This window comes from Scomber scombrus, chromosome 23, assembly GCF_963691925.1.
Source record: "Scomber scombrus chromosome 23, fScoSco1.1, whole genome shotgun sequence".
Classification (NCBI taxonomy): domain Eukaryota; kingdom Metazoa; phylum Chordata; class Actinopteri; order Scombriformes; family Scombridae; genus Scomber; species Scomber scombrus.
The window spans coordinates 3,399,477-3,413,210 of NC_084992.1; the positions used below are offsets into that span (position 1 = coordinate 3,399,477).

A 13,734-nucleotide genomic window follows, 5' to 3' on the forward strand; every position below is an offset into this window, starting at 1 on the left:
CAAAGAGGAATAATGGGTTGGAAATCTCTTTTTTATACATTTTTCAAACATCACACAAGATTTCCTATAGCATACATTACATCAGTCAGTAAGCAGCCTGTGATCTATTGTCACTTGTCTGCTTTGTTGCATTATGGCGCCATCTTGTGGTTAAAATATAAAGTACAGCCAAAAGATCAAACTCCAACAACATATATCAAAGCTAAATAACAACAGTTAAACTTGTACAGGACCATCTCAAATCAGTAGAGGGCAGAAGGAGATCATGGAATATTGAGAAAAAGGTTTTAGTTATGTACATGAAGAAGAAACAATACCTCATCCTGACCCTTTTATACATTAATTCAGAGGTTTGTCCTGATTGGATTTACAACAGGTGGAAGATAATGAGTCCAAAACTAAAGTAAAACCTTCAGAAATCAGCAAATCATGAACTAAAGTTGACTCGAAGGAAGGAAGGAAGGAAGGAAAGGAGTAAGGAGGGAGGGAGGAAAGGAGGAAGGAGAGAAGGAAGGAAGGAAGGAAAGGAGTAAGGAGGGAGGGAGGAAAAGAGGAAGGAGAGAAGGAAGGTAAGGAGGGAGGGAGGGAGGGAGGAAGGAGAGAAGGAAGGAAGGAAGGAGGGGGAGAACGAACGAAAAATTAAAGAAAGAGGGAGGAAAGAAGAGATGGGGTCAATTTGACCCGGGAGGACGACAGGAAAGTTAAAAAAATGTTTTCTGTATTGAAATAAATAGAAATCGGTTTCATCATGTGTCAGTGTGTCTAGTTCTACTTCCTGACTAGAGACTCCGCCTCTCTTTTCTGTCTCTTCTCATCGTGTGGGTCTCACTCTTTCAGTCAGCAGCAGGTCAAAATGAAAGTTGCAGCTCTCTATCTGCTTCTCTGTAAGTAAATCTGTATTTTGTTATAATTTTGTCTGTTTTACTTTTACTATTACGTTTCTTGGATTTCATCACCTTTTCATATTCATCTCATTTTGGGCAGTATATGTATAGATTAAGCAAAGGCAAACGCTAATTGTCCTATAGTGAGATCTCTGTAGTTTATAATGTGTGTTTCTTTAATTTTACAGCATTTCTATGAGTTTCATCAAGTTTTTATCAAACAGTATTTTGTCCCACCTCATCTTGACTTATGTGATATTTTGAGTTGGAGAGGTCTTCATGTTTTCGCATCATCTCTACCCAACAGGGTTTCACTTTACTTCAAGTCCCCCTATTCATCATTTAGTCAAAGTCAAAAAGTCAAAGTCGGCTTTATTGTTAATTTCTTCACATGTTAAGGCATACAAAGGAATCGAGAAGACGTTTCTCACTATCACACGGTGGAACAGATAAAGACAGATGATTCCTAACACTAAAGAGTTAACATTGAAGTACACAACAGATAAGACATTTACTAATAAAAATAAATTTTAAAAAAATAGAATAGATAGACAGTAAGATAAAATTAGATTTTTGGAGTCTACTTTTGTATATGTAGGAAGTAGCAGCATACGTTTCTGTATAGTTAAGTTGTGGTAGTGCAAAAAGACAGTAATAGCAGCAAAAAGGCAGTAAAGGCAGCAAAAAGGCAGTAATAGCAGTGCAAAAAGGCAGTAATGGGAGCAAAAAGGCAGTAATAGCAGCAAAAAGGCAGTAATAGCAGTGCAAAAAGGCAGTAATAGCAGTGCAAAAAGGCAGTAATAGCAGCAAAAAGGCAGTAATAGCAGCAAAAAGGCCGTAACAGCAGTGCAAAAAGGCAGTAATAGCAGCAAAAAGGCAGTAATAGCAGTGCAAAAAGGCAGTAATAGCAGCAAAAAGGCAGTAATGGCAGTGCAAAAAGGCAGTAATAGCAGCAAAAAGGCAGTAATAGCAGTGCAAAAAGGCAGTAATAGCAGTGCAAAAAGGCAGTAATAGCAGCAAAAAGGCAGTAATAGCAGTGCAAAAAGGCAGTAATAGCAGCAAAAAGGCAGTAATAGCAGCAAAAAGGCAGTAATAGCAGTGCAAAAAGGCAGTAATAGCAGCAAAAAGTTCTGTAAGATATATTTTTAACAGAAACGGTGCAAAAAGAACAGTCAGTAAATAAATAGCAGCAATTTCAGTCTGTGGGCGGGGGGGGTTGGCTTTCTGACGGCCTGGAGGATATGGCTGGAGGGAGTGAGGGGTGAGAGTTTAGGTGTCTGACAGCCTGGTGTATGTCTTTCGGTGCATGATCTACAACAATATAGTTTTTCAACAGATATAAGGACGTTTTTGAGTGTTTTTTATTGTTCCGTATATGTTTTCAACAACTTCTCCTATGAAGACATATGTTGTATTATTACATATGTATTTTATAATATTGTCATTCATCATCTGTTTATACAGCCGCCTCCTCTTAAGGATGCCCAAAAGAGGAGTAAATGTTAATATACTGCTTATCAATGCTAAACATAAGGCGTATAGGACTAGTAGTAAAAAAGATCCAGCTGAGATGCTTGTTAGTTTGTTGTCTTTGCATATTAATATAGTGCATTTTTAAGTGTTTTTGCTTCTCCACTATTTATCTTTAAATCGTAGTCTGCTTATAAATACAGCAAGTTCTCCAAAAAGTACGTTGTTAGTCCATCTTCATCAGCAGGACATCATTCGTCTGTGCTTTCCAAAACTACACATGATGTCTGACGGTGTGGTTAAAGTCTGATTAGGTTTCAGGAAACATGAGGGTTTAGATTAAAATGATCACATTGTTAGTGGTTAAAGAAACTTGGTTTGGTTTGAACTCACTGCTTCCTGTAAGTAAGATGACCTTTAATTTCTAGCTCACAGGTGGTTAAGCTTAGTGGACGATCGCACTTGACTCGTGGCTGAAAAAGTGAAACAAACCTCGTAAAACGTGGAAATTAAGGATTGATTTATTCATTGATCTACAAAACATAAAACTTTTTGTGTTTCATTTTGTCTAATTTAGTGATGAATTCTTTGGATCCTGGTCAAGCACAAGGTAAGTTGTCTCTAATAGTCATTATGAAGACATGAATGGTCACATTATTTTTATTTCATTCATTGTCCATGCAATTACATGGTCGCCTATAAAGTTGTAATAATTTTGTTTTCAGACACATTCCTCTTTTTATTTTCTATTTATACACATCAGTAATCACCTTTGACCAGGTATAATGAGATTGATCAATACAATTTTGAGAATATTTACACTTTATCTATCAAGAATAAATCACATTGTCACAATCATTTCATCGAAAGAGGTAAAACATATTTTATTCCAACTTTATTGGCGACCGTGTATGTTGAGATTTTAGGGTTCAAATCCCTTTTTTATTTATTTAAATCTACACTTTTAGTAATTTTCCCCTTAATCCTAAAAACTATGTTTTCATTTGATTGTGTTTCTCAGTGTGTGTAAAACACTTTGTTGCTCTGTAAATAAATTGACTTGACTTCTCTGCCTCCTTCTCTCCTCTAGTCTCTCTGTCGGTTCACCCTAAAAAAACACAGTTCTTTAAATATGACAGTTTTTCCTTGAGCTGTGAGGAAGAGGAGCAGAGGAAGGAAAAAGAGGAAGAGATGACTGGATGGAGTGTGATGAAGAAGACGGTGGATGGAGAGGTTTGTTTTTCCAGTCCAGTCATTTTTTATAATTGACATTTAATAATTCATTAATGTTGGATGCCAACTATACCTCTGGTTGACTCTCCTTCAGGTGCATGAATGTCCGTCGCCCTGCTCCAGCCTTACTGCCTACCCTTTCACAGACAGCGGAGTCTACTGGTGTGAAAGTGGACTTGGAGCGACCAGCAGCCCCATCAACATCAGTGTAACTGGTAGGCTGGAGCACTGTCACATATAACTGAGTGGCTGACTTTTCCTTTAGTGCTAAGGTCCAAATTTTCACTCTCTATTTGATGGATTGGCACCAAATTCTGTGCAGATATTGACGGTTCCCAGTAAATGTATTATAATGAGTTTGATCCACAGACTTTCCATGTAGCTCGACCATCATGTTACCATGGTGTTGTTAAAATATCTCAACCAATACAGCATAGATTGTTGGGACATTTGGTCCCTTTCTTCCTTCCTTCCTTCCTTCCTTCCTTCCTTCCTTCCTTCTTCCCTCCCTCCCTCCTTCTGTCTTTCTTTCCTCGCCATTACCTTCCTTCTTTCCTCTGTCCTTCTTTCCTTCCTTCCTCCCTTCCTCTTTTCCTTCCTCCCTCCCTCTCTCCTTCTTTCTTTCCTCCCTTCCTTCCCTCCCTCCTTTCCTTACTTCTTCCTCCCTTCCTTCCTTCCTTCCTTCCTTCCTTCCTTCCTTCCCTCCTTTCCTTCCTTCCTTCCTTCCTTCCTTCCTTCCTCCCTCCCTCCCTTTCTTCCTTTCCTTCCTTTTTCCTGCCTTCCTTCCTCCCTCCTTTCTTTTCTTCCTTCCTTCCTTCCTCCCTCCTTTGCTTCCTTCTTCCTCCCTTCCATCCTTCCTTCCTCCCTCCCTTCCTTCCTTCTTTCCTTTCCTTCTTCCTCCCTTCCTTCCTTGACTCTAGGACAACAGGAGGGTTAAATTCAACACCATTGTAGGCCTAATTCTAAACATTTAGGTCTTTATATCAACAATTCTGATAAATTATCAGAGATGGAAGACTGAACTACATCTAACCTTCAGTACAAAGCGATTATTGGTTATATATGTGATGTGTTTGCGCTTCGTGTTCATGTCCTTGTCATTCAGCTGGTACTGTGATCCTTGAGGGTCCAGTCCATCCTGTGATGGAGGGAAATGATGTGACTCTACGCTGCAGAGGCAAAGTTTCAGGGTCTGCTTGCGACCACATTGTTCATTTCTATAAAGGCGGCCGGCTCATCAACACCAGCACTACTGGAAACATGACTGTCCGCAATGTTTCCAAGTCTGATGAAGGACTCTACAAGTGTGATCTCTGCGGATCGCAAGAATCCCTGCAGAGCTGGCTGATTGTCAGAGGTGAGATATTTGAATGATTAAGAGGTCTGAACAGGCAGCAGCTACCACAGTTTGAAGCTGAAACCGATGTGGAAGAAACTTAAAGCACTTTAACCATGAAAAGTTTACAGGAAGTAAACAGCATATTGTTTTTACAACTGATTATTTGATTTGAGTGAACCCTTAACGCTCATATCAAACTGGGCCCTTAATCATTACAGATATTGGCTGATTGAAAAGTTCATGAGTGGTAACGACACAATATATAGAAAAGTTATTGTGACAAATGAAGTGCGTTTCCTGTGAGTGCTTCACAATAAAAGCTAGCCTGCTAAAACGGGCTAAAGCAGCCTGTTTCAGACAGAGGCTGAACTGACGGGAGGTTTTTAACTTTAAAAGATGCAAAGATATTCCAGTAGAGATCCAAAATATAAATATATAGAGCCGGTAATTTGCAGGATGTGTCGTTAGTCTTGTCTTTAGTTGTTCTTAAAGTCGAGTCAACACCTGACTAGCAAACCAGCAGCCGACTAACTCATTGTTGCCTCTGTAGCATCACCTGCAGGCCAGGATCCTCCAGCCCCCCTGCTGTCTGTCTTCACACTAGTGCGCCACCTGGTGGTGGGAAGTCCTTACCTGCTGTCCACCATCATGCTGGGACTCATATACAGAGACAGAGCAAGAGGTGAGAACAGCTGCACTATTTAATCTCAGATTGATGGATGAATGATGTAAGACTAAAAAAAAAAGTTTATCTCCTTATTGTATTTGGCAACTAGGTGTCAATGTTGCATTTGCCAAACCAGAAAGTAAAGAGAGTGAAAAATGTCAGCAGAAAAAAACATTTTAAACTCATTGTTTTTTGTACTGATTGAACTAATAATCCATATGTAAGAATATAAACTGGTAATCGGTGAACTTCAGACATTACCCAGACTAGCTGTTTCCCCGTCTTTATGCTAAGCTAACCAGCTGCTAGCTTTAACTTCATATGTACTCTACAGATATAAGAGTGGTATCAACCTTCTCATTCAACTCTCAGCAAGAAGAGAGACTTTATCAGCATAAACAGTTAGTGACGAGTTAAAAGACAATTTGTCGAAACAGAAATCTCTTAAAGGCCATTTTTTAAAATATTCTTGTATATAATTTTTGCAGTGCGGCGTGCGAAAACACTGAGGCGAACATGTAATGATGTCATAATGGAAATTACTGCATGACAACAGAAACCTCTAAGATGGACGAGCATTACTGCAGTTCTCAGATTCAATCGAAAATGAAGAAGAAAACATCCTGCTTTTGCTGGTTTAAGTCCTTCTTTTTTTCTTCAAATGTTGCCTAATTAAACTTATTGTGTGTATGAACTTAAAATGCTTTTCATGCAGATTTGACAATTTTATGTATCACAATATCTTTGTGTTTTTTATGCCATGTTTGTGTTTATTTGTGTCTGTGTGTTTTGCTGACATGCAAAGTAAACTGTTTTAATCTTTCCAGTTTTTACTGTAAAATTTTTGTTTTTATGTAAATGCCACTGTGTATGAAATGCACTATATAAATAAAGCTGCTTTGCCTTAGTCCGCCTCACAGCTGTTATAAATAGAGTCAGGCACACATTCGATCTCTGGCTGAGCGGTTGGGGCCAAGCGCTCACCGTTTGCATAACAGCATGGTAGACAGGAAACTGAGGGCGTTTGTGGTGAGAGGTACTTGTTCATATCGAGGACCCCAAAACTGAAACGAATTAGACCTCGTACTCCCATCTGTTAAGCTTTTTGCTTTTAGATGTTTTACTACAGAAACTGCAGTTAACCTGTGACCAAAACAGTTTGACAGTAAACTACTAATGGATGGGATTATAGTGGGAGACCCCTGGACCCTTCAATGATTGTTCAGGTGTAACATCTGACTCAATATGTACATTTCTTCAATCAAATCAATCAAACCACTCAACAATCTTGTGGTACAATCACTGCTGGTAAGGAATCACTCAGATACATGATATAATACAATATAGTACAATATCGTATGATCCAGATGATAAAATAAAATGCAGTATAATATCCACTAGTCATCCGTTTGTCTAAATGCTGCTCATGGTGTTCAGGTTCACAGCAAGTTGAAGCAGGGCAAGAGTACAGGAACATCATGTACAGGTTGAGGTCGCTACGCTCATCACACTGAGCAAAGCACACATATGCATTCACACCTGCAACTTGTGACAATGTGTTTGCACCGTGGGAGGAAACCACCTGCTGAGAGCCGCTCCGAAACCCTGTAACACACGACATCATCCAACGTTACTGTCCAATCAAACATGAGCATGTGTCTTGCATTTAAAACACCACAACCTTGAAATGAATATCCAGAGACCCCCGTCGAGCTTGATCAAATTACTATAAAATATACACAATATTTTGATCGTCATACTATATTTTTGTGGTAGGTTTACATGGAATAATATACTTTTCCCCAAAATATTAACATGAAATTATGTGAAATGTGTGCTGATGGATGTGACTCAAACTGCCGGAATCAGAAGCAGCTTTATTGCCAAGTGAGTTTATAAATACTCAGCAAGCAAAAATGCAAAATACCTTGACCGGAAATGTGCAAATATTCATATAAACAGCTGCTGATGTGCTGTTAAGTTATTATAAAAGATGAATGAGTGAACGTAGTGTTGTGTGCAAAATGTGTGTGCTAATTCCTTCAATCTGTGGATCCCTCCTTCATTTCCTATTCACACTGTATTGTGATTTTAAAAAAGTGACTTGAATTGGTTTAATGTTGTTTTCAGTAGAAACGAGTAATGAACACAACACTGACATATCATCAGCTTTAAAGTTGATATGTTGAACTTGTATAGCATATGTTGCTTATTCCCACATCCAGCAGTTACTGATCAACGTTATCATTTGTTAGGAGTCGTGTTTCTGTCCAATATTCACTCTCTTTTAGCTCTGTTTTTACTCTCTACCAACTACTGAGGGAAATATCTAAATGCTCCACTATGTTCACCAGCTAGTCTACAGCTAACTGTGTCTGCCGTTTGGTGTTGAGCAGGTAGTGTACAGTGACTTTTTAAAAGCTTTTTCTCTGAAAGCTGCTGCTTGATGTGGAAGGCGAGTTAAACTATGAGCTGAAACTAACTATAAACCTCCTTACAGCCGAGGGGAGCTTCAGCTTCTCTGAGTATACTTTTTTTGGCCACGTTTTCAGTGTGAACAACTCACAACTTACTGATTTCCCATTAAAAACAAGATGCAGTTCTGGCTTAACATACATATAATTTGATGAAGAAAGGGAATCCCATATCCGGATCAACAAACTGATTATGTAAAGTGTTCTCTTAAAATCTATAAATCTGTAAAAGTGTAAGACGGGGCACCGGCGAGCAGGCAGCAGCAGGCAGAGCGCTACCTTAGTCAGTGTTTCCACTCATTCAGCCAGTTTCCGGTTTCACAGGAAACTCCATCACCTTTAGAAGAAACCCTGCTGCTCTTCTGTGATCTGCTCTGTCCATCACTCTCCATCCTCTGCTCGTTTGATTTAACACCTTCTTTTAAAAAAGAAAGTAGTCTTTCAAACCGTTTCCACACATGAATGATATTGAAGTGTTGCTAACATACTGCACATGACAGATACTAAAATACAAATATAGATATATATTATTAGAAAAAAGGGGGAGGGGGTATATAGGAGCATTTACATAAAGCATACATATTGAAAGAAACCAAAAAGGTGGCAAAAATACATCAGTACAATGCAATGTTATTGTTATTCTTAATTGTATGATTGCATGCACACTAGACATGATATAACTATGTACACTTGTAAAAGGAATGTGTTGAAAATGCACGTTTTATTGTGTAGTACTTTCTTTTTTACACAGAAGATTTGAAATAAAATCAGCTGTTTTACACATCGCAACCTGTATATTTAAAATGAACACATTTTCTTTTTTGTTCCCTCCACCCAACAAAGATGACTTGAAAGAAGATAAAAAGATGCTCTGTCGAGTAACTGTGGTAACGTTCAAAAGATGCTGTGTGATATATTTAATGAAATGAAATGCCACAAAACCACAAACCCTACCTGACATTGTTCCTGTGTTAATATATCAAAGTTAACACAACGGCCTCGTAAAAGTTAGACAGTTTGTGTTGATCATAACACTCCCTTTTTTAGGAAGGTATGTGATATGTGGTATGTTTTCTTTTTTCTTTTTTCTTTTTTTAACAGAATTGGTCATTGTTGTTTGGATTAGATAACAAAAACAAGAATATTATCGTGTGCACTAAAAGGTGTAAACCACATCCTCCTCCCTCTGCATGTTTCCTTCGTGCCTCTGCTGTGAAAAGCCCAAATGTATTACTATTCAACAAATCTACAGCTGATAAACAGAATCTCACATAACCAACAGTGGAGAGGTCAAAGGTCAGAGGTCAGAACTGACACAACATGTGACAAATAAAGACACAGAAGAGCATGGACTGAACGCTGAGAAACACAATTACAATATATTATGTATCATAATCAGGGAAATTTGCCTTAAAGATGTACTAATCAATATTTTTTATATTTTATGTGAAAATGGGTCAAATTACAACATACAATGTGAAAGGTAGACTGCACACTACCTGCCTCACACCATCACCTTTATGTCACGGCTGTGCTTATAGATTCCTCTGCTGCCATCACGTGGCCAAATAAAGGTACTGCACGAATAAGCACTGAGACTTGAGGTTTAAATTTTGAACCAACGTTATTGCTGGATAAAAAGTTAAAGTATGTCAAAATGATCCATGAGCTCAACGAGTCTCATGACGTGCAGTTTACAGCAGTATATATATTCGTGACTTCAGTATTCCTATTTTTTTTTCAATAAATCAATCGTTTTGAGTATTTTCCTATAACTTATTTACATATGAATCCATTACATTATATCAACACCTAATATCATTATGAAATCCCTGCGAATAGGAAACGAGATAAATGCACTGGAGCTTAGTTGTCCCACATTAGTCAATGTCCCATAATGCCTTAATCCACCCTGTTATTTCTTTTTTCTTTTCTTTTTTTTTAAAGTTTCTGTTTGAGTGGGCGGAGTTTCAATTGCATTTTCTCTTCCTAAATGCTGTTCTTGTACGTTTATTTTTTTTTTACCTGTAACTGTCCGCAACGCTAGAATTAAGTTTGTTTTAAACTCCTTGACATCCCGTTATGCGTGGAGTCCCATTAATTATCATGACCTTTGGCTATCTCCGCCCCTCCGGTAAACACTGCAACTCTAGCCGAGGATACATTACGGAAGAAAACGCTGTAAGAAAACAGTTCCGGGTGTCTGTAACTTTTTATTTCGTCTCTTTATCTTCTTAACTTCTGAATCAGAGCTCAGTTGAAGTTTTTTTAGTTTGCAGCGTTTAAATGCGCGGAGTTAACAGAAGAACCGACAGAAGAAAGAAACGCTGAAAGTTAGAGGAAGAAGAAGAAGAAGAGGACAAAAGAGGGGTTTGTTCTGCAAGCTGTTGAAGGTAAAAAAGTGTTTGAGCTGTCACCTTTGGGCGCTGTTTTCTCTGTATGTTTGTTGCTAGCCGGTTTCACCTCATTAATGTCACATTTATTCTGCCTTTAAGGGACAGAAGCTGCAGAAATAGATGTAGAAACAACGTTTACTTGCTTTATGTGTCGAAATGTTTCTATACAGACACCAGCTGGTTTATAAGGGAACAAAATGTCTTCAGTATAAACCTAAAAACGCGTTTAAACTCAATGAGTGTAATGATAACATCTGTCAGGTTAAACAACACAACAGTCCTGCAATAAAACCTTCTAATATAAAGGTTATAACTCTTAGTTTTGGTGCAGCTGAGTGTATTTTTGCAAAGTGTGCTGGAAAGTGTCTGAAACGTGTCTTAAATGAAGCAGAATGAGCTTTTAATCATTGCTTTTTCTCCTTAGATAGCCTGTAAAGTTCTTATTTCTTTTATTATATCTTCTACATCTTCTATTTACACATCGTTTGTTGGGTTTGATTCGAATTTTTATTATTAACATTGTTATTATTAATATTAATATTATTTTGAACTCCATTACTAGTACACTTTACAGCATTTACTATTATTTTATTCCAGCATAATATTTTAAATATTTTTATGTGTTATTAATCTTACAGCTGCAGTGGTTATTTGATGAGGCGATCGACATAAAATTAATAAAAATATAAGGGATTATTCGATAAATAATCCAGTTAGAAATGTTTAAAGCAAAAACAAGATTAGTCAGTTCCAGCTTCTCAAATGTGAATATTCTCTGGTTTTCACTCTCTTCAACAATAATAACTGGAGCTACAATGATCAGTTGACTCATTGATTAGTAATCAATGAACTGACTAAACAGTTAGTCTCCTAATAGTTGCATTTCTGCTGTTGATCAATGAGACACGATCTTTCTAGGTTCCTTTAACTAACTTTTAATATTGTTATTGATTAATAGCGCTTTCACTTAAGAACTGTCTCCTGTTGGACCATAGATAGATAGATAGATAGATAGATAGATAGATAGATAAATAGATAGATAGATAGATAGATAGATCAAGTTTAAAAAAGGTGTTGCCATACAGTGAATTTGAGGCCTTTGACGGGTCTGTGTTCATTTTGCGTTGTCAGTAATTCAGAAGAGCTGTATTTGAATATACTGTGGTGTTTACTGAGCTTGTTGTTGCAGAAGTGAAGTTGATCTTCCTTTTTGATAAGCAGAAGCAGAAGTATTTTAATAATACGCGGAAGGATTTTTATTCATGGTGTTTATGTTCTTTATACTGTTGGGCTGCAACTAACAATTACCTAACAACAGGTATTTTTTTCAATTTACTGAATAATTGTAGTGTCAAAAAGTGGAGAAAAAAGCTAATTGCAGCTTCCCAGAGCCAGAGATGATAGCTTCAGCAGTCCAAAACCCGAATATATTCAGCCCACAATAATATACAGTGAAGAAAAGCAGCACTTTCTCTCATTTGAGAGGCTGGAACCGGAGAAAATGTGACTTTTTTCACTAGTTTTGCTTCTTTAAATGACTGAATCGATGAGAAATCACCAATTGATCTCAATGAACTTGTCGTTTCAGCTCTTCTCTTACACATTAATTATTGCCCACATTTGTATATTTGTAAATGGGAGTCCTCACTTTTTAAGTATTATTTGAATTATTCTGTGTATGGAGATTGGTAGAGTGCAATCATTAAATGATTTGTCGATTGATATTAAATTAATATACTTTATCAACTATTTTGATAATCCAGAATGTCAGAAATCTTTCAGGTTTTACGATGTGAAGATTTCCTGCTTCTCTTAGTCATACATGATAATACACTGAGTATCTTTTGGGTTTTGGACTTTGGAAGAATGAATCGTAAAATTGAAGATGGTAAATGGACTACATTTATATTGCGCCTTTCTAGTCTTTTGACCACTCAAAGCATTCATTCATTCAGACACATAGTACAGTTTGACATACAATGTGCCAACCTGCTTATCAGGACCTAATCTAGTTCATTGTTGGTACAACCTTGGGGTTTATTATGTTGCCCAAGGACACTTTGACATGTGGTGGAGGAGCCGGGAATCGAACCCCCAATCTTCTGTTTACTGGATGACCCGTTCTACCTACGGCGCCACAGATGCCACCTTTGACTCTATATATAACAGACATTTTTTTTACTATTTACTCACATTTTGGTACGATAATTTATCGATTAATTGAGAAAAATAACTGGCAGAAAGAATCGGAATGAAAATAATTAGTAGTTGCATGTTGTTTATGTTTATGATTGGATCTGTCAGGCCATCTTTTGTATAAATGATTACATTATTGGTTTTGGGCTTGTCACACAAGAAGCCAAAGTTCGCTTTTTATACTCTATTTCCCGTTAGATCAGGTATTTGTACTTTGTACTTACTGTAAGTTTTAGGTTAATTACTTTATTATCTATGGAAAGAAAGCCGTAAAGTTGCAGCAGCATCACGTCATTGCTGCAGAGTTCTCAACATTAATCCATTTATAGACTAAAATTCTACAACAATCATATATTAATAATAACTGATAGTGTCTCTGTGATATTTCCTTTGGAGGCATTTGTCTTTATTTCATACAGTGAAGCATAGATCTGCTGAATAACAGTGAGTGATGAACAACAAGGTTGGGCCTCGTTGCTTTGGTAGCAAACATGTCCTGACTTGTAAATTAGTCATCATGAAGTTAATCAGTGTGTTTTACCTCCATCTTCACATTTACAGCTGTCTGTGTGCCCTTATGTTTTTCTCTCTTTGTGTTTCCTGCTGTATGAAATCAGACAATCCTGCATGTGTGGATTCTTGACTTTGATCCACATTGCCGAAACAAGCAGTATATGACCACTAGATGGTAGTAGATGACAGTAATATGAGTCTCTTGTGTTGTAAGTGAGAAATAAAAAGGCCTGACTGCTTTTCTCAGATGTTTTCTGCTGCATCTGTTTGTAGTTCAAGTTTTCAGTTTAATCTCATCTGACATTTCAAGAGTGAAATATCATATTTTCAGGACCAGAACATAAAACTGACCAAATATTAAAGCATCAAGACAAATAAACAAACCCTTTTTCATAATCACAGTAGGTGACTGACTAAAAGAGAAACATAAGATTTTTGATCACAGTAACAATTCTGTCTCATAAAACTGTTTAATTAAATCAAACAACTGACTGATATATCTCCTCCAAACTGGTTTTAATACACAAGAAGATGCTCTTTGAAGAATAATGTGTTCGATGGT

At 37.3% G+C, this 13,734-nt stretch overlaps 1 protein-coding gene and 1 long non-coding RNA gene across 2 annotated transcripts in view; one reads left to right on the forward strand and one right to left on the reverse strand.

Moving 5' to 3' along the window:
- LOC134006179 (zinc finger protein 208-like) overlaps positions 1 to 13,734 on the reverse strand; it is a 1,001,836-nt gene that overhangs the window by 452,847 nt on the left and 535,255 nt on the right. The gene's annotated exons all lie outside the window — the stretch shown is intronic.
- Positions 874 to 3,740, forward strand: LOC134006215 (uncharacterized). Its single transcript, XR_009927926.1, has 4 exons — positions 874 to 884; positions 2,932 to 2,964; positions 3,494 to 3,587; positions 3,682 to 3,740. It is a non-coding gene; the product is annotated as an uncharacterized LOC134006215 (long non-coding RNA).